General features: G+C 37.3%; 1 long non-coding RNA gene across 1 annotated transcript in view; it reads right to left on the bottom strand.

Moving 5' to 3' along the window:
- LOC116661306 overlaps positions 1-19209 on the bottom strand; it is a 200014-nt gene that overhangs the window by 54438 nt on the left and 126367 nt on the right. The window contains exon 7 of the long non-coding RNA XR_004317178.1: positions 13956-14056. This is a non-coding gene — a long non-coding RNA (uncharacterized LOC116661306). The remainder of the gene's footprint in view (positions 1-13955; positions 14057-19209) is intronic.

The raw sequence follows: 19209 nt of genomic DNA, 5'->3' as shown, positions 1-19209 counted from the left end.
ACATCAGCCTAGACACCAGCGACTCCCACTGTCATGTGTGAGGCTAAGCAATTGCACATCACTGGCCCAATGTCTGTCACCAGCCTCCACTGCAGTGCACAGGCCAGGAGTAGGGAGGGAGACTGCACAGCCTTAGAAGAGCCCACTGAAAGACAGGCCCCCACAGCTGCTCTGAGCCCAGATCAGGCCCTAACTTCTGTCACTGTCCTGCACCATTGTGTTCACCTATAGCCAGCGCCTCCAGCTTTGCACCTGCACTGCTCACCAAGGGGTACAGTGGTGATGGGGGGGGGGCAGATTAATCAGCCACAGAAAAGCATACTGACAGCCAGAGCCACTGCAGCTACCAGTGAACCCACAGTTGGCCCCAGTCCTTGCTGCCTGCCTTAGTCCCTACCACTATGTGTGTGTCTGCAGCAGACCCCCACCACTACATATGCACCTATAACTGGTCTCCACAGCCAACTGTGTGCACACCACCATCTCTGGCCACTACCACTGCCTGCTATGGTCCCTGGTGCTGGACCTGGAAGTGCCACTGAGGCCCTAGCAGCCCTTACAGTCACTGAGGATTCCCACAATGCTCATCAAAGACCATACAGTTGTTGATGCTATGGAACCTAGTGGCCTGAGCTAAAGAGACTGGCTGCATAATTGCACCCCTGGACCAAGTACCACCACATGCCTCTGCACTTGGCACTGTGTGCCTCTAAAGCCTGGGTCACAGCACACTGCAGTGTGCCCCAACCCACAGATAAAAGTCTTCCTTTACCAAAATCACTCTATAAAGTTTAGAAGTGGTGACTGTTTCTTCAAATGCACAATATTAATGGATCTGAAGGGAGAAACAGACAATACAGTAATAGTAGAAACTTCAGTATACCATATTCAACATTGGATAGATCATTCAGTCAGAAAATCAACAAGGAAGGATTAGACTTGAACCATACTTTACACCAAGTGACCTAACAGACATATACAGAACATTTCATCCAACAGCAGAAGAATATACATTCTTCTCTAGTACACCCAGAACATTGTCCAGCATAGATCATATGATAGGTCACAAAACAAGTCTTAGAAAATTTAAGATTGAAATCATACCAAATACCTTCTCCAAACACAGTGGTATGAAACTTGAAATCAATAACAGGAGGAAGACTGGAAAAATCACAAATACGTGGAAATGAAACATTCCTGAGAATTGAAGAAGAAATCAAAAGCAAAATCAAAAAATATATTGAGACGAATCAAATGGAAACAGAACAAATCAAAAGTTATAGGATGCTGCAAAAGCAGTTCTAAGAGAGACATTTATAGCAATAAATGCCTACATTAAGAAAAAATTCTCCACAATTCAAAAATGGGCAGAAGACCTAAACAAACAATTCTCCAAGGAAGAAATACAAATGATTAATAGGCATATGGAAAAATGCTCAATATCACTAATTATCAGAGAAATGCAAATCAAAACTGCAATGAGGTACCATCTCACACCAGTCAGAATGGCCATCATTCAAAAGTCCACAAATGACAAATGCTGGAGAGGCTGTGGAGAAAAGGGAACCCTCTTAAACTGCTGGTGGGAATGCAGTTTGGTGCAGCCACTGTGGAAAACAGTATGGAGATTCCAGATGGGACAATGAATATATATATATTCATGTATAACTGAAAAATTGTGCTCTACATTGGAATTTGACACAACATTGTAAAGTGATTATAAATCAATAAAAAATGTTAAAAAAAAAAAAAAAAAGACTAGGAATAGACTTACCATATGACCCAGGCATCCCACTCCTTGGCATATATCCAGAAGGAACCCTACTTCAGAAAGACACCTGCCCCCAGTGTTCATAGCAGCACAATTTACAATAACCAAGACATGGAAACAGACTAAATGTCCATCAATAGATGACTGAATAAAGAAGCTGTGGTATATTTATACAATGGAATACTATTCAGCCATAAAAATGACAATATAACACCATTTGCAGCAACATAGATGTCCCTGAAGAATGTCATCCTAAGTGAAGTAAGCCAGAAAGAGAAAGAAAAATACCATATGAGATCGCTCATATGTGGAATCTAAAAAAAAAAAAAAAGAACATAAATACAAAACAGAAACAGACTCATAGACATAGAATACAAACTTGTGGTTGCCGAGGGGTTGGAGGTGGGAAGGGATAGACTGGGAGTTCAAAATTTGTAGATACTGACAGGCATATGTAGAATAGATAAACAAGATTACACTGTATAGCACAGGGAAATATATTCAAGATCTTGTGGTAGCTCAGAGTGAAAAAAAAGTGACAATGAATATATGTATGTTCAAGTATAACTGAAAAATTGTGCTCTACACTGGAATTGGACACAACATTGTAAAATGACTATAACTCAATAAAAAAAGTTTAAAAAAAAAAGAAAAAATTCTCAAATAAACAATCTAAATTTAAACCCTGAGCAACTAGACAAGGAAGAAAAAAACTAAGCTCAGAAGAAAGGAAAAAACAGAAATCAGAGCAGAATTGAATAAAATTGAGACCAGAAAACAATAGATAAGACCAACGAAACTACTGATTTTCTGAAAAGAAAAACTCAACTGACAAACTATGAGCTAGACTGAGAAAAAAGAGAGAAGACTCAAACAAACAGATACAGAAATGAAAGAGGAGACATTACAACTGATACTACGAAAGTGCAAAGGATCGTAAGAGGCTACTATGAGAAAATATATGTCAACAAAGTGAATAACCTAGTAGAAATAAATTCCTAAAAAGATACAATTTACCAAGATCAGATCAAAAAGAAAGAGAAAATATGAACAGACCAATACCAAGTAGTGAGACTGAATCAGTAATCAAAAAGCTCCCAACACAGAAAAGCCCAGGATCATATGGTTTCCCTCATGGATTCTACCCAATATTTAAAGAAGAATTAATGCCAATCATTCCCAAATTCTTCCAAAAAATTGAAGAAGAGGAAACAGTCCTATACTCATTTTACAAGGCCAGAATTATCCTGATACCAAAGCCAGATAAGAACACTGGAGGTAAAAAAACTACAGACCAGTATCCCTCATGACTATAGACATAAAAATTCTCAACAAAATATTAGAAAATTGAAGTCAACAGCATATTAAAAGGATCATATGCCATGATCAAGTGGAATTTATCCTGCAATGCAAGGATATTTCCACATATGTAAATCAATGCAATACATCACATTAATAGAATGAAAAATAAAAATTATATTGTCTCAATAATGCAGAAATATTGCAGAATATTGCAGAAATAATGCAGAAAGGATATACAATATCCTTTCATGATAAAGACACGGAACAAATTGGAACATATCTCAACTTAATTAAGGCCATATACAACAAACCTGCAGCCAACATCGTACTCTACAGCGAAATGCTGGAAGTTTTTCCTCTAAGATCAAGAATAAGACAAGGGTGGCCACACTCACTACTTTTACTTAACATGGTAATGGAAGTTCTATCTAGTGCAATTAGCCAAGACAAAGAAATAGAAGACATCATAAGGGAAGATGTAAAATTATTCTCATTTGTGGATAATATGATTTTATATGTAGAAAATCCTAAAAACTCCATAAAAGAACTATTGAAACTAATCAATGAATTCAGGAAAGTTGCAGGATATAAAATCAATATACAGAAATCATTTGTGTTTCTACACACTAACAATAAAACATTTGAAAAAGAAATAAAACTATCCCATTCACAATAACATTTTTTAAAAATGGGAATAAATTTAACCAGGGAGGTGAAAGATTTGTGCAATGAAAACAACAAAACCTTGATGAAAGAACTGAAGAAGACACAAACAAGTGGATAGATATGCCGTGTTCATGGATCAGAAGAATTAATTTTGTTAAAATGTCCATACTACTCAAAGCCAGCTAAGATTCAATGCACTCCTATCAAAATTCCAATGGCATTTTTTTACAGAAATAGAAAAAAATCCTAAAATTTAAATGGAACAACAACAACCAAAAAAACAAAAAACAAAAAACAAAAAAAAAACCCTAAATAGCCAAAGTAATTCTGAAAAGAAAAACAAAGCTGGAGACATCACACTTCTGATTTCCAATTATATTACAAAGCTATCATAATCAAAACAGAATAGCATAGTCATGAAAATAGACACATAGCTCAAAGGAACAGAACTGAGAGGCCAGAAACAAACCCCTGCATATAAAGTCGACTAATATTTGACAAAGGATTCAAGAACATTCAATGAGGAAAGGATGGCCTCTTCAACAAATGATGTTGGGCAAACTGGATAACCACATGCAAAAGAATAAAATTGGACCCTTTTACTACTCACAAAAATTAACTCAAAAAGGATTAAAGACAAACATAAAAACTGAACCATAAAATTCTAGAAGAAATCATAGGGGAAAACTCCTTCATGTTGGTCTTGGCAACAATTTTTTTGACTAGAATAACAAAAGCACAAGCAACAAAAGCAAAAATGATCTATTGGGATTACATCAAAGTAAAAAGCCTCTGCACAGCAAAAGGAAAAAATCAACAAGATGAACCTTACAGAGAAAACACTATCAAACCATCTAATAAGGGGTTACTATCCAAAATACATAAAGAACTGAAACTCCAATTAAAACGTGGGCATTGGAACTGAATCAACATTTTTCCAAAGAAGACAAGCAAATGAACAACAGATACATGAAAAAGTGCTCAACATCATTGATCATCAGGGAAATAAAAATGAGCTATACCACACCTCACACCTATTAGAAACTATCATTAAAAAGAGATAACAAATGCTGGTGAGGATGTAGAGAGAAAAGAACCATGTGTGCACTGTTGATGAGAATGTAAATTGGTAAAGCCACTGCAGAAAACAGTATGAAGTTTCCTCAAGAAATTAATAATAGCACTACCATATGTCCAGCAATCCCATTTCTGGGTATATATCCAAATGAAATGAAAACAGAATCTCAAAGAGATCTGCATTCCCATGTTCACTGCAGCATTACTCACAATGGCCAAGATATGGAAATGACCTAAGTGTCCATCAATGGATGCGTGGATAGAGAAGATAACAAATATTAGCCACCAGAAAGAAGGAAATCCTGCCTTTTTTGTTTTGTTTTGTTTTTAAATACCTTTATTGTGGTATGATTCCTCTACAGGAAACTACACATATTTCATAAGTACAATTTGATGAATTTTGATAGATGTATACACCCATGAAACCACTGTCACAATCAAGATAGCTAACATTTCCGTCACTCCCCAAGAGGTACAAATTTAGAATTAACAGTGTACCCTTTCCCCTTCCTTTACCCCTTGATAACCATAAGTTTGTTCTCTATGTTTGTGAGCCTGTTTCTGTTTTGTAGATAAGTTCATTTGTGCCCCCCCTTTTTTTTTTGAGCCTGCCTTGTAATAACATGGATGGGCCTTGAAGGCATTATGCTAAGTGAAATAAGTCAAGCAGAGAAAGACAAATACTGTATGATCTCACTTATATGTAGGATCTAAAAAAAAAGAACTCATAGAAACAGGCAGTGATGGTTACCAGAGGCTAGGAGGTGGGGGAAATGGGGAGATGTTGGTCAAAGTGTACAAGAACCCAGTTATAAAATGAATAAATTCTGGGGGTTTCATATACAGCATGGTGATTATAGTTAGTAATACTGTATTACATACTTGAAATCCCCTTTGCTAAGCCAGTATATCTTAAATGCTCTTACCACAAAAAAAGAAATGGTAATTATGTAACATGATGAAGGTGCTAGCTAACGCAATGGTGGTAATCATTTTGCAATATATAAGTGTATAAAACTAACATGTTATATGCCTTAAACTTACACAATGTATCAATACAATTGGGAAAAATAAAATAATACTAAAGAATTTCTAAAAGATATTAAATAAGATCTAAATGAATGGAAAAGTAGTCCCTGTTCTCAGGCTTGAAAACCCAAAATTGTGATGATATAAACTGTCCCCAAACTGATTTATAGATTCAAAGAAATATCAGTAAAAACCCTAACCAACTGTTATTTGCAGGAATTGACAAGCCAATTCTAAGATGTATGTGGAAATGCAAAGGGCTAAGAACACTCCAGATACACTTCAAAAAGAATCATGTTGTAGGACTTGCTCTATAAATATCATGAATTTTTAAATCAACTATAATTGGGTTAGTATAGATATTTGGGCAGGGATAGAAAACTAGACCAATGGAATAAAATGCAGAAAAAAGAAATGGACCCATACATATGTGGGTACTTGTTTTATGACAAAAGTAGTGCTGCAGAGCAATGAGGACAGTTTACAAAAACTGCACTTGAATAACTGTATGCCTACATGGAAAGTAATTAATTCTGACCTCTACCTGACACCACAGAAAAATCAATTATATGTGAACTGCAGACCTAAATGTAAAGGCAAAACAATGTAGCTTCTAGAAGATACTATAAGAAGACTTTGTGCCTTTAGAGTAAGAAAGATGTCTTTAACAGGACACATATAGTAGTATTACTAGAGGAAAAATTTATTAGATTGGATTATATTAAAATTAAGGACTTTTATTCATCAAATAAACCATTAAGAAAGTGAGAAAGAAAAGCATGGAGTGGAAGAAAGTATTACATCATACATAAGACTTGTATCCTGAATTTATAAGGACCTTCTACAAATTCAATAATAATAAAAAGACAATCAGGTAGAAAAGAGATTTGAAGAGATACTATGTTAAGAAGACACCCAAATATATAAAAATGTGTTCAAACTCATTCATCATGAGGAAAATGTAAATTAAATAATGAAATGCTCTGACATCTCCACCAAAATGGCTAAAATTTAACTCTGTTAATATCATACTGTTGGCATGGATATGGAACAACTGCAACTCACACACTGCTAACAGATCCTAAATTGGTACAACTACTTTAAAAAAGAGTTTGGCATTGTCCATAAAATTTATAATACACATAGTCTTTGACCCAGAAATTTTACCAAATTGCATGAATGGAAATGTTAACAGCAGCATTATCCCAAATGGCCAAATATTGCAAATTTATAGACATTCTACAAAAGAACTGGCTTGTTATTTTAAAGTGCCAAGGTCAGAATATTTGAGGAAAAACTGAGGAGCTGCTCCAGGTTGAAGGACATTAATGCAAAGTGTGATCCTGGATCAGATGAATGCCCTTCTTAATATAGTACAGCCATTAACTTCCATGGCTTTTCCATTGCCACTGTTTTAGTTCAGACCCTCAAAATATTTTCACTTGGACCAGCAGAGCAGCCTTCTAACTCTAATCTCCACTTCACTTTCATATTTCATGCAGACTGAGCTTTATAAGTGCAAAGCTAATGAAAAATTATCTTTATTATTCCCACACTACAAAACTTTTCTCTGTCCCATTACCTGTAAGATAAAGCCCAACCCCTCATTTGTTTCACCTAGTCTCAACCCTGCTAGCCAAGATCAGCAAAGCTGCCTACCTGACTCACAGGTAAGCACAGACAAATGAGAGCCCAGCTGTGACCAGAACAACCATCCAGCTGAGCATAACCTACATTGCTGACCCACAAAATCGTGAACTAAATAAACTGGAGAGTTTTAGCTAAAACATTTTAAAGTGGTTGGAATGGAACAGTAGCTAACTGCTACAATTCCTTTTTCAACACCTGAGAAAGGATCCTGAGTCTCTGAAAAGCTAACATTGGTAGTGAGTACAAAATTCAAGATCCTATTGTTCTGCCTTGGAAAATAGCCCAGGACCAGGACTGACTAGGGTTATGTGGGTAAGGCATTCACTGGGGGTGCAGAATTAAGAGGGCTGCCTAAGAACTCAGTAACTGAGATAATATTCTGAGGCAACATCTTTAAATTAAAATTAATGAAAACAATCTATAATAAATGAAACATCAAAATTTTAAATGATCAGACAACAATACAGCTACAATTTCTGTTTAACATCTGAGAGAAACATAGGGGTAAGAGTAGTCAAGAAATTCTTAAATGGGATTAAGGGGAAAAGGGAAGGAAGTAGTTATTTCTCAGACTAGTTAACATGAAACAGCTGACTGTAAACTAACTTTCTCTATAACATTAAACATATTGCACTGAAAAATATGATTGACAGTAATAATACACAACCCTCGCCTTCATTCCCCCACCATCTGATTGATGGATGGACCTCACAAGTACATCATTTAAGGGATAGAAAGGGCAGCTATTGAGACTTGTCACAGATGGAGTTTGCAATGCTAGTAAAAACCAACTTAAATTTAGACAGTGCTTTTAGCTTCAAAATTACACATACAAGACTACATTAAAGAACCTTTAAAAGAGGCTGATAAAATATGCTCGTCTTTAAACTGTACAACCAAATGTTTTTAATGGTCCCATTACACTTTTACTAACATTAAAATAAAAACTCAAAAAGCTATCCCTGACTATTTTTCCTAAATGGATTTGAAGCGAATGAATGGGGAACATGTATTTACTTATTACGCAACACATTTGTTCTTAATGCAGCCTCTTACATACTTGGGCAATTTTTGGCATTTAAATTTCTCTAATGATTAGTCTTGAGCCCTGCCTATCCTATGAAGTGGAAAGACTTCAGCATCTGTGTTCTTAAATAATGAATAAGAATCTCCACACATCAGTTTACCTTGAATAAACTATACTGAGATGGTACAAATAAAAAAATTTTAAATATATTAAATTGGAAAAACTCTAACTCATAAATACTGTGTTTCTTTGGGAGTTGAAATAACTATAATAATATTGGATGCTCTATGATACAAACTTATCACTGTCCTTGAGCCCCCCTTCACTCATGTGCAAATATGGTGTATGCCTTGATAGCACAGAAGACTGTGCCACCCATTAAAATAAGGAATATGGTCCTCTTATTAGCAAAAGACCATCCAACCATCTGAAACCAGTCTTCTGGTTTCAGTCCTGTGATCTTCCTACCATGTTCCACAGGATCTCAGAGACAACCAAGGAGAATGATTCCCATTCCCCCAAAGCAGAGTCCAGCTGAGGTTCTGAGCCCCGTTTTTCCATCAGTGTGAGGGATGGGATCGTGACTGAGAGCAGCTTGGGTAGATTAATTGCATTGACGGTCCCCGTTCTTCACCTTCCCTGCATCAATGCCACTTTGCCACTGAATCTACATTTCTCATGACAGCCTAGCAGCTCAGCTGTCTCTGTGAACAGTCAGCTCATCACCCAACAGGTGAGAGAAGCCAGCCGAGATCTGCAGAACTATGCAGACATGCAGTCTCTGACCTGCAGACTCGTGAGTTAGGTGAATGATCTCTGTTTTAAGCCACTGAGTTTTGGGGTGGTTTGTTACTGTGTCAGTCCTTAACTGACACAGACAGACTTTCACAATGAGAGGGAAGGAACACTAACTCTGGGGGAAGTGCCCAGCTAGTCAGTATCCAGAGGCCTTCAGAACACAAAATGGATCCCCAACCACAACTGGAAAATGTCAACCTCTAAACTTAAAGCAAATTAAAACAATAAAAATACATGAAACATATCTACAAACTCTATCACTTCCTCACTCTCTAATACTTCCTTGACTAATAAGGATGGTCATTCTCCACTTTTGTCACTAAATATGAGACCCTTGGATTAGATTCCCACCTACCATAAAAAGCTGAAAAGAATTTATCACTTGCAGAAAATTGTATATAATTTTTAACCATAATTATATGTGGAATTATCCGTAGCTTCACAGCTTCACATCCCGAGCGCAGGATGTACAGTCTGTGGAGGAAGACAGATGTGTAAGCTGCCAGCTGTAATGCAGGGTCAAATGCAGCAGCAAGAATTTTGTCAGGTTACAAGCTGTGGAGGATACAGGACACCTAAAACATTTAAACAGATATAAGAAGGAGGGAAAAAGAGAACTACTTTAAAAATTTAAAATAAGAAAGTCAAACTTTGCTAAAATGACACACTGATCCTTCATTGCATTGCGTATATCTTGCTTTCTCTAAAAGTAAAATATAATGCACTATGAGTAAGTCTAAATTATCAGGATTTTCATGTCTGGGTCTCCCTACAATGGAATTATGTTAAGTTGTGGGTGAGAAGTAATCTCTTTTCAGTTTTTCAGAAGAGGGATGACAGTCTAAGCCCATCTCTCGCCTAGATTGTGTCCTCCTTGAGGAAGGAAAATGTGCCTTATACTCTGTATTTCCCAACTGTCAGCGATGTCTAGCACGTGAGCAATTTTTGAATTCCTAATGAGAGATTAATATGTAGACAGGCCCTGACTTATAAACTAGCTGTTTTAAAGATCCTGTTTAAAGTCTGTGGTTTAATCTCAGAATGCGTTTTCCCACAGAAGCACAACTCTAACTGATAATAAGATTCCTAGGTTGGATTCTCTCCCTCCTCCCCTCTATACAAACACAAAAATCCATCAATGTAGTGACAGCATCTCCTTGTATTGGACAAATAGCGCTACGAAAACTAGTCACTTGAGTACCGACATCTCTCTCTGCTGGCATCTGGATGCGATGCCTCTCTGTCACCTTCTCTCGCCAGTTCCACCTCCTGAGTAGTACAAATGCAGCGCTCTGCTAAATCCAAGCCACCCTTCACAAGTCCCAGGGTATAGGACAGGGAGGTGACAATGAGGGCCAGGTCTCATTCATTTGCTCATTTATTCACTGAGCAAATATTCTTGAGCACATAGTATGTGTGAATCACTCTTATGGCTGGGGATAGAGGAGTAAATAAAACAGACACGGATTCCTGCCTCATGGAGCTCACACTGTAGTTGAGAAGGGTTTTTTTAAGTAGATAAAACCTTGCAAGTTGTGGTAGAGCTATAAAGGAGATGAGTGAAAGGCTGGGCCTCAGGCTAAAAGTGGGGACTTGCTTGAGCTCCAGTGCCTGGGGAAGGCCCCTGAGAGGAGGTGGCATTTAAGGTGAGTCCTTCAAAGTGATCTCCCAGAGTGTCACCTGTATGGGGAACATGTGGATCTAATGGATGCAATTTAAAACAAGCCCCCACGTCGCTCAGACTAGTGGGACCTGGTTCTTCCTGCCCCTTGGAACACACCCATATTCTGCCCATAGGATACACCCGTGACTTTTCCAGTCTCACCCAAATAATTAAGAATTCGTCAGTCTCTTAAGTCACTTCAAGTCATACTATACTCCCATTTCAGTCATTAAAATGACCATTCCTACATTTACTGGAAACTTATTTTGTGCCAAGCCCTGGGAAGGCTGTTAGAAGTACTAAGCTGAATAAGGAAGGATCCCTTCACTAAAAAGCTCCCATTCTCGTCAATAAACAACTAGTGGACAATGGCAATTAGTATGAAATCATTTACCAGATCAGCTAGATTACATTTTGGCCGAGGACTTAATCTTTTTGTGTTTTACTGAGCTCATCTGTACAATGAAGATACTAATGGTGCTACTTCACAGGCTTTGTGAATATTTGTAAAGGTCCTAGAATATAGTAAGTGCTCAATAAACAGTAAGAAAAAACTAATCCTGTATAATTGTTAAAATTCTACATTTCAAGCTTATTCAAAAGTAGAAAGAATAGTACAAAGACCACTTCCTATCCATCACTTGGATTTAAAAGGATTTAATAACCAGTATGACTATACTGGTACGTTCAGGCTGATTATTGGTCCTACGTACAGATTGAAGGGTGGGAACGGGAGCAAACGAGGAGAAAGGCAGTGGGGCAGAGGCTGTCCTCATCAAATATCCTGTGTGTGCCCCCCTTCATTTCCAGCATCCCTTACAGTTAGGGGGGGGCCATATGACTTAAGCCAGCCAGTGAACATCAGTGGAAGTGATGGGTCACTTATGGGTCAAAGCAGTTCAGAGACTATGTGCATCCCCCGCCGCTGTGTTCCCTTGCCAAGGGATGAACGAGGGCCACCTCGCCTGCACAGACTTTGTATAAATGCAAATAAAACCATAGCTGTGTTAAGCCATTGAGATTTAGGTGTTGATCTGTAACCAGAGTTATCCTAGCTAGCTGCACCGCAGCCAGGGAAGGTCTTCTTGGCTGGCAGTGCTGTAAGCTGGCATCCGTGCTCTCTGGGACTGGCAGGTGTTTAAGACATTTCTTCTCATGGCATTTTCATGAGCTCTTCAGAAATGCTCCCACACACCACCAGAAACAGCTAATTTGCCATTCCCTTGAAGCAACAAATGCATATCCTCAGATGGTCACTAACGTTTCCCTCTTCAGTGTTTGGACACCTGACATTACACTTCCTGCTGTGGCTTCCTGCCCCTTGCAGGTAGCCCTCTCATGTGGCATGAAACAAAAAGCCTGGCCAGCTTTCACTATTAGCAAAGCCCATATCTGGTACACATAATGATGCACAGAACACACTCTCTCATTCCTGGACTCTGACAAACTCTGCTTCCCTCTTCCACCAGCCCAGCAAGCACCTCTGCACACACCACTTGTTTTTCTGTTTCACAAGCAGGAGGTGGAAATAGTCCATAGCATTTCCACAGAAGCCCCCTAACTAGGCTGGCATGAAGAGGAAGCACCCTACCCCTCCCGCCGGCCGGGTGGGTGGGCAGCTGTTCAGATGTAGACTGCCAGTTCTCAGATGCCTACTTAGGTGGCGGAGTCTCCATGTTAGAAGGTGAGAGAGACTTTTGGCCTATTATTTTCAGGCCTATTATCAACCTACTTTTTTAAGCCTCAGGTAAAATAGACATTAAAAGAGTCCCATTTTTACATCCTATTAAATGAGAACAGTCAAGAATATACCTCCTTGGGTTGGTACTGAGTCAAGGTAGGTGAGAGGGACCAGGCCTTGCAGGGAAGAAGGCAAGGCGGCGGCCATCCACTCATTCAACAACATGCTGGGAACGGAAGGGTGAAACAAGCAGACAAGGGACCCCAGCTTTCACGTGCCTTGTAAGGAAACATGAGAGACAAACAATAAATAAACAAATGACCCAGAGAGATTTGCAGAGAGATGAATGAGATAAAGAAAACAAAAACAGGGCAACACACTGTAGAGTGACATGGGGAAGGACTAACAGAGAGTGGCAGGTCAGATAAGCTGTCACAGAACGTATTGGTCAGGATTCTCCAAGGAAATAGCCGAGAAACAGACCAAATAGAGGATTCACACACAGAGGTACATTTATTTCAAGGAATTGACTTATGTGGGCGTAGGGACTGGCCAGTCCAGAATCCGTGCGGCAGACCAGCAGGCTGGATCAGTCAGGCAGGAGCAGCTGCTGCAGTCTTGAGGCAGAATTTTTTCTCCCACAGGGAAACCTCAATGTTACTCCTAAGAGTTTTCAACTGATTGGATGAGGCCCACCCACATTATTAAAGAAAATTTCTTTTAATTAAAATCAACTGTTGTAAATATTCACTATAGCTACAAAATGCCTTCTTCACAGCAACACCCCTATTACTAATTGGTTGATGAACTGGACACTATAGCCTAGCCAAGTTACACATAAACTAACCATCACACTGAGGAAGTACAAATTAAACAGAGGCAGACATGGGAAGAACTGGGGAAGGACATTTCAGGCAGGAGGAGGAGCTAGTGTTAAGGCCCCAAGGCTGACATGATATTTATACATTGTTGTGGACTGAATTTTTGTGTCCCCTCCAAATTCATATGTTGAAATCTAACCCATAATGTAATGGTATTTGGAGGTGGGGAGACTTTCAGGTATGATTAGATTATGAGGGTGGAGCCCTTTTGAATGGAACGGAGTTTCCAGTCCAGCATGTTAAGGGGCTTGGAAGTCGTCACTCTATTCTAACAACAAGAAAAAGCTGAACAAACCGAAAGGTCAACAACTCTTCTTAGATCCATCAGAGAAGTGAGGTCACAGGGCAAACTTCTGCTCTCCAGGTTGCAGTGATAGACAAGTGAATATATACAGACAATCACAACTTACCAGAGGAGAAAGCCAGGAGCAGAAACTTCTGTAAGAACCAGTGCTGAGTTAGAAAATCTTCATTGCAATGGATCAGTTGAGGAGATTCGGCGTGGACAAGTCTGAGAGTTAAAAACACCAAGGGTACCAGTCATGAAAGGCTCCCACCCATTTTGTGAGTTTTATTGCCAGGAGTTCTACCAGAGTGAATATTGCGGGGGAAATTCCCTTGTGCTTTTGGCAAAGGGATTGGGAAAAGAATCATTTTGAAGTACTCAAGAAGATTCTGTTCTTAACAAAACCTGTCTCCAAGAGAAAGTATTTAATTAGGGCCTAACCTGCTAAGGTTTTATCAGAGCCTAACTAACTTGGGAGAAGGGAGATATCCAACTCGGGAACACTTTAGCCATCCTGCCCCTCCGTGGGGTCACGGGGGAGAGCTAAGAAGCACCAAGGAAGTTCACAGTCCAGGGGTACAGGCTCACTAAAAGACTGAGACCTAATTATAGGGCAAGAAAACACTTCCCTAACCCCAACAGCTTAGACCTATTTACTGACATTCCTTTTGCTCAGTACATCATGTGCAGTTATCAAAAAAAAAAAAAAAAAAAAACTGCAAAGCATACTAAAATGCAAAAACACTGAAGAAATGGAGCCAGCATCAGAAACAGACTGAGATGACATCAATATTAGAATTATCAGACAGGGATTCTAAAACATTTATGATTAATATACTAAAGGCAGTAATAGGTAAAGCAGACAATATGCAAGAACTGACTGGCAATGTAATCAGAGGGATGGAAATTCTAAGAAAGACTCAAAAAGAAATGTTAGCGATCAAAAACACCATGCCAGAAATGAAGAATGTCTTTGATTGGCTCATTAGTAGACTGGCTGAGAAAATCTCTGCTCTTGTGGATATGTCAATACAAACTTCTAAAATGAGAAAGAAAAGAGAAAAAAGACTGAAAACACAGAATAGAATGGAATAACCAAGAACTGTGGGACAACTATGAAAGATGTAACATGTATATAATGGGAATACCAGAAGGAGAAGAGACAGAAAGGAATAGAAGAAACATTTGCAGCAATAATGACTGAATTTCTCCAAATTAATGTCAGGCATCAAACACAGATCCAGGAAGCTCACAGAACACCAAATGAGATAAATGCTGCCCAAAATACTAAAGAATTATATCTGATGTCTCCTCAGAAACCATGCAAACAAGAAGAGAGTGGAGTGAAATATTTAAAGTATTGAAAGAAAAAAACCACCCATTTAGTATTCTCTACTCTATAAAATTATTCTTCAAAAGTGAAGGGGAAAAAAAGACTTTCTGAGAGTAGCAAAAATTGAGAGAATTTGTTGCCAGTAGACCTGTCTTGTGAGATTTGTTAAAAGAAGTTCTTCCAGGAGAAAAATGATACACATCAGAAACTCAGATCTACATAAAGAAAGGAAGAGCATCAGAGAAGGAATAAATGAAGCTAAAATAAAAAATCTTATTTTTCCTATTCTTAACTGAACAGAAAATAGCTTGTTTAAAAATATAATAGCCACAGTGTATTTAATTTTGTATGCATGTGCTTATGTATAAGTGAAATGAATGGCAGCAATGACACCAGGTTTGGGAAGGAGAAATAGCATTACCCTGTTATTGGAAGGGACTGGCCGTACCCATGAAGAGGTATAATGTTATTTGAAAGTGGACTTGGATTCGTTGTAAATGTATGCTATAAACTCTAGGGCAACCACTAAAAAAGTAATAAAAAAGAAGAATAGCTGAAACGCAGAGAAAGGAAAGAAAATGGAATCATATAAAATGCTCAGTTAAAACCACAAAAGGGAGAAAGAGTGGAAGACAAAAACAGAAACAAAGAACAAGAGCAACAAATAGAAAATAGTAACAAACATGGTAGCGATTAATCCAACTATATATGAGTCCAACTATATAGGAGTTTATGGGAGACCTCAGGGCTAGAGATATAAATGCAGGAGCCATCAGCATATAGACATTATTTAAAACAATTAAATTAGATACGATTTGCACAGAGACTGAGAGTAGATAAAGGAGAGTCAAGAGCCTAGAAGCACGCATGCGGTCAAGCTGTTACAGCTCCAGTTGAAGAACAGGGAACTGCCGCGGCAAGGGGAAGGCAAACAGTCAAGGTAAGGAAATTCCAGGTCAAGAAGGAAAACAGGACTGTTCAAGTCACCCAGACAGGGCAGTCTTCCTCAGGGGGGATACTTGTTCATGAAGTTCACTTAAAAATCAAGCTGGTGATGGCCACTTAGATGCTGTTGTCAATATTAAAAAAAAAAAATCAATATGGGCCCTGCTTTTAAAGAACAAATACACTTTTCTCTAAATACAAGTACCAAAAATATTTACATCAGCATTCACAGGTAGACAATCCTATAGATCAGGGATTCTCCCTGACTTAAAGAGAGTGAAAATACTGTTTCCTCCCTGAATAACCTGGCTCTGAAAATGCCTGAATCCTAAAGGGCCCTATCAGTCCCAAAGAAATCCACTCCAAGATATATCATGGTCAAAATTGTGAAAACTAGAGACAAAGAAAAATCTTGAAAGTAGATAAAGAAAAATAATACCTTATCAATAGAAGAAAAACAGTTCAAACATCTCTGGATTTCTCATCAAAACCACAGAGGCCAGAAGAAAATGGCACAACATTTCTCAAGTGCTAAAAGATTAATCCATAAATCTAGAATCCTATCTTTCAAGAATAAGGGGAAATCACAACATTCCCAGATGAAGAGAAACTAAGAGAATTTGTTGCCAGCAGATCTATTTTTTTTCCACCAGATTTATTCTAAAAGAAGTTATTTACACAGGATGCAAATTATTAAAAATACAAACCTGGGATCATCAGGATGGAAGAATGAATACAGTAAGAAAAAATAAGTAAACACAACAGACTTTCTCATTTTGAGTTGTATAAATTACATTTGATGATCAAAACAACAGCAAAAAAAATATAACAAGGCCTGATGTGGTTCTGAAAAATATAGGGGAACATATTTAAGAAATTATATTATAAATAGGAAAGTGTAAAAAATGCAAAAGGGAAGTAAGGTTTCTACACTTCACTTAAACTGATAATATGATGATAGCAGAAGACTGTAATAAGGTATGGATGTACAGTGTAATAATACTTAGATAAACCACTTAAAAAACTATTCAAAGAGATACACTCAAAAACATTATAAGTAAATCAAACTGAAATTCTAAAAAATGTTCAAGTAACCCATGGGAATGCAGAAAAAAGGAAACAGAGAAATAAAAAACAACAGAGAACAAACAAACAAAAGACATAAAATGGCAGACTTATGCCCTAATTCATCAATAATTATTTTAAAGGTAAGTGATCTAAATACACCAATTAAAAGATAGAGATTAGCAGAGTAGATTAAAAAACATGACCTAACTCTATGCTGTCTAAAAGATACTACTTTAAATAAAATGATATAGGCAGGTAGAAAGTAAACGGATGGATAAAGATGTATCATGCAAACATTAATCAAAGGAAAGCCTCTATAAACATCAGGTAGACTTTAAAGCAAAGACAATTAAAAGAGACAGAGAGGAATATTTTATTACAGTACCCCCCTCAATAAAAGGGTCAATTGACCAAGAAGGCACAGACATCCTAAATATATATGCACAAAACAACAGAACTGGAAAATGTGTGAAGCAAAAACTGATAGAACTGTAAAAAAAAAAAAGACAAATGCAAATTATAGTTGGAGAGTTTAATCCTTCTCAATAATTGATAGAACAGTTACGTAGAAAATCAGAAAGGATTCAGAAGAACTCAGTAACATCATTGGTTAACAATGGATCAATACACATTTGTAGAATGCTCCACTCAACAACAGCACAACCTCCATTCTTTTCAAGTGCCCATGGAACATATACTAGGATAGAACAAATCCTGGTCCATTAGAGCAAACCTCAACAAATTTAAAAGAATCCAAATCAAAGTGTGTTCTCTGACCACAATGGAATCAAACTAGAAACCAATAACAGAATGATAAAAAGAAAATTTCCAGATACTTATAATGCAAACAACGCACTTTTAAATAATATATGGGTCAAAGAAGAAATCTCAAGGGAAATTTTAAAAAATACATTGAATTGAAAGAAAATGAAAATAGAGCATACTAAAGTTTGTGGGACACAGCTAAAGCAGTGCTGAGAGAGAAATTTATAGTATTAAATGCATATATTAGAAAAGAGGAAAGTTTCAAATAATCTAAGCTGTCACCTTAAGAACTTAGAAAATGAAAAGTAAAATAAACTCAAAGCAAGTAGGAAAAAGGAGATAATAAAGATAAAAGCAGAAATCAATGAAATTGAAAACAGAAGGACAATAGAGAAAAATCAATGAAAAAAGACTTGGGCTTTTTTTTTTTTTCCTCAAAAATCAATAAAATTGACAAACTTCTAGCAAGACTTACCAAAAAAAAGGGAGAATATTGAATTACCAGGATCAAGAATGAAACTGAAGATACTACTACAGATTCTGCAGACATCAAAAGGATAACAAGGGAATACTACAAACGACTCTATAAACACATTTGACAACTTAGATGAAATGAACCAATTCCTAAAAAAAAAGCACAAACCAGCACAGCATATGAAAAAGAAAATAAATCTCCTAGAACCATTAAGAAATTTCAATTCATAATTTGAGAAACTCCCCAAAAATGAATCTCTAGGCCCAGAAGTTTTCACTTCAGAATTATAACAAATATTTAAAGGAGAAGTAACACCAATTCCACACAATCGCTTCCAGAAAATGCAAGAGAAGGAAACACTTCTCAATTCATTTTATGAGGATAGTATTAGCCTCATACCAAAACTAGAAAAAGACAATTAAAAAAAGAAAACAAAATCCAATGGCCATTATGAATACAGATACAAAAATCCTTAACAAAATATTACCAAATAGAATCCAGCACTACATAAAAAGAATTATACATCATGACCAAGTAGCGTTTATTCCAGAGATGCAAGAGTGGTTCAGTATCTAAAAATCAGTCATTGTAATTCATCAAATTAGGCTACACAAGAAGACTCACATGACACAATCAATGCAGAAAAAGCATTTGACAAAGTTCAAAGTTTATGATTTAAAAAACTCTCAGAAATATGAAATGGAAAATATCTCTTTCAATTCAATAAAGAACTACAAAAAAATTTAAATTGCAGTTAGTGGTTAAAGACTGAATATTTTAACCTTAAGATCA

Source organism: Camelus ferus, chromosome 34 (genome assembly GCF_009834535.1).
Source record: "Camelus ferus isolate YT-003-E chromosome 34, BCGSAC_Cfer_1.0, whole genome shotgun sequence".
NCBI lineage: Eukaryota > Metazoa > Chordata > Mammalia > Artiodactyla > Camelidae > Camelus > Camelus ferus.
The sequence above is the reverse complement of the archived record's forward strand: the minus strand, read 5'-3'. Positions and strand labels throughout refer to the sequence as shown.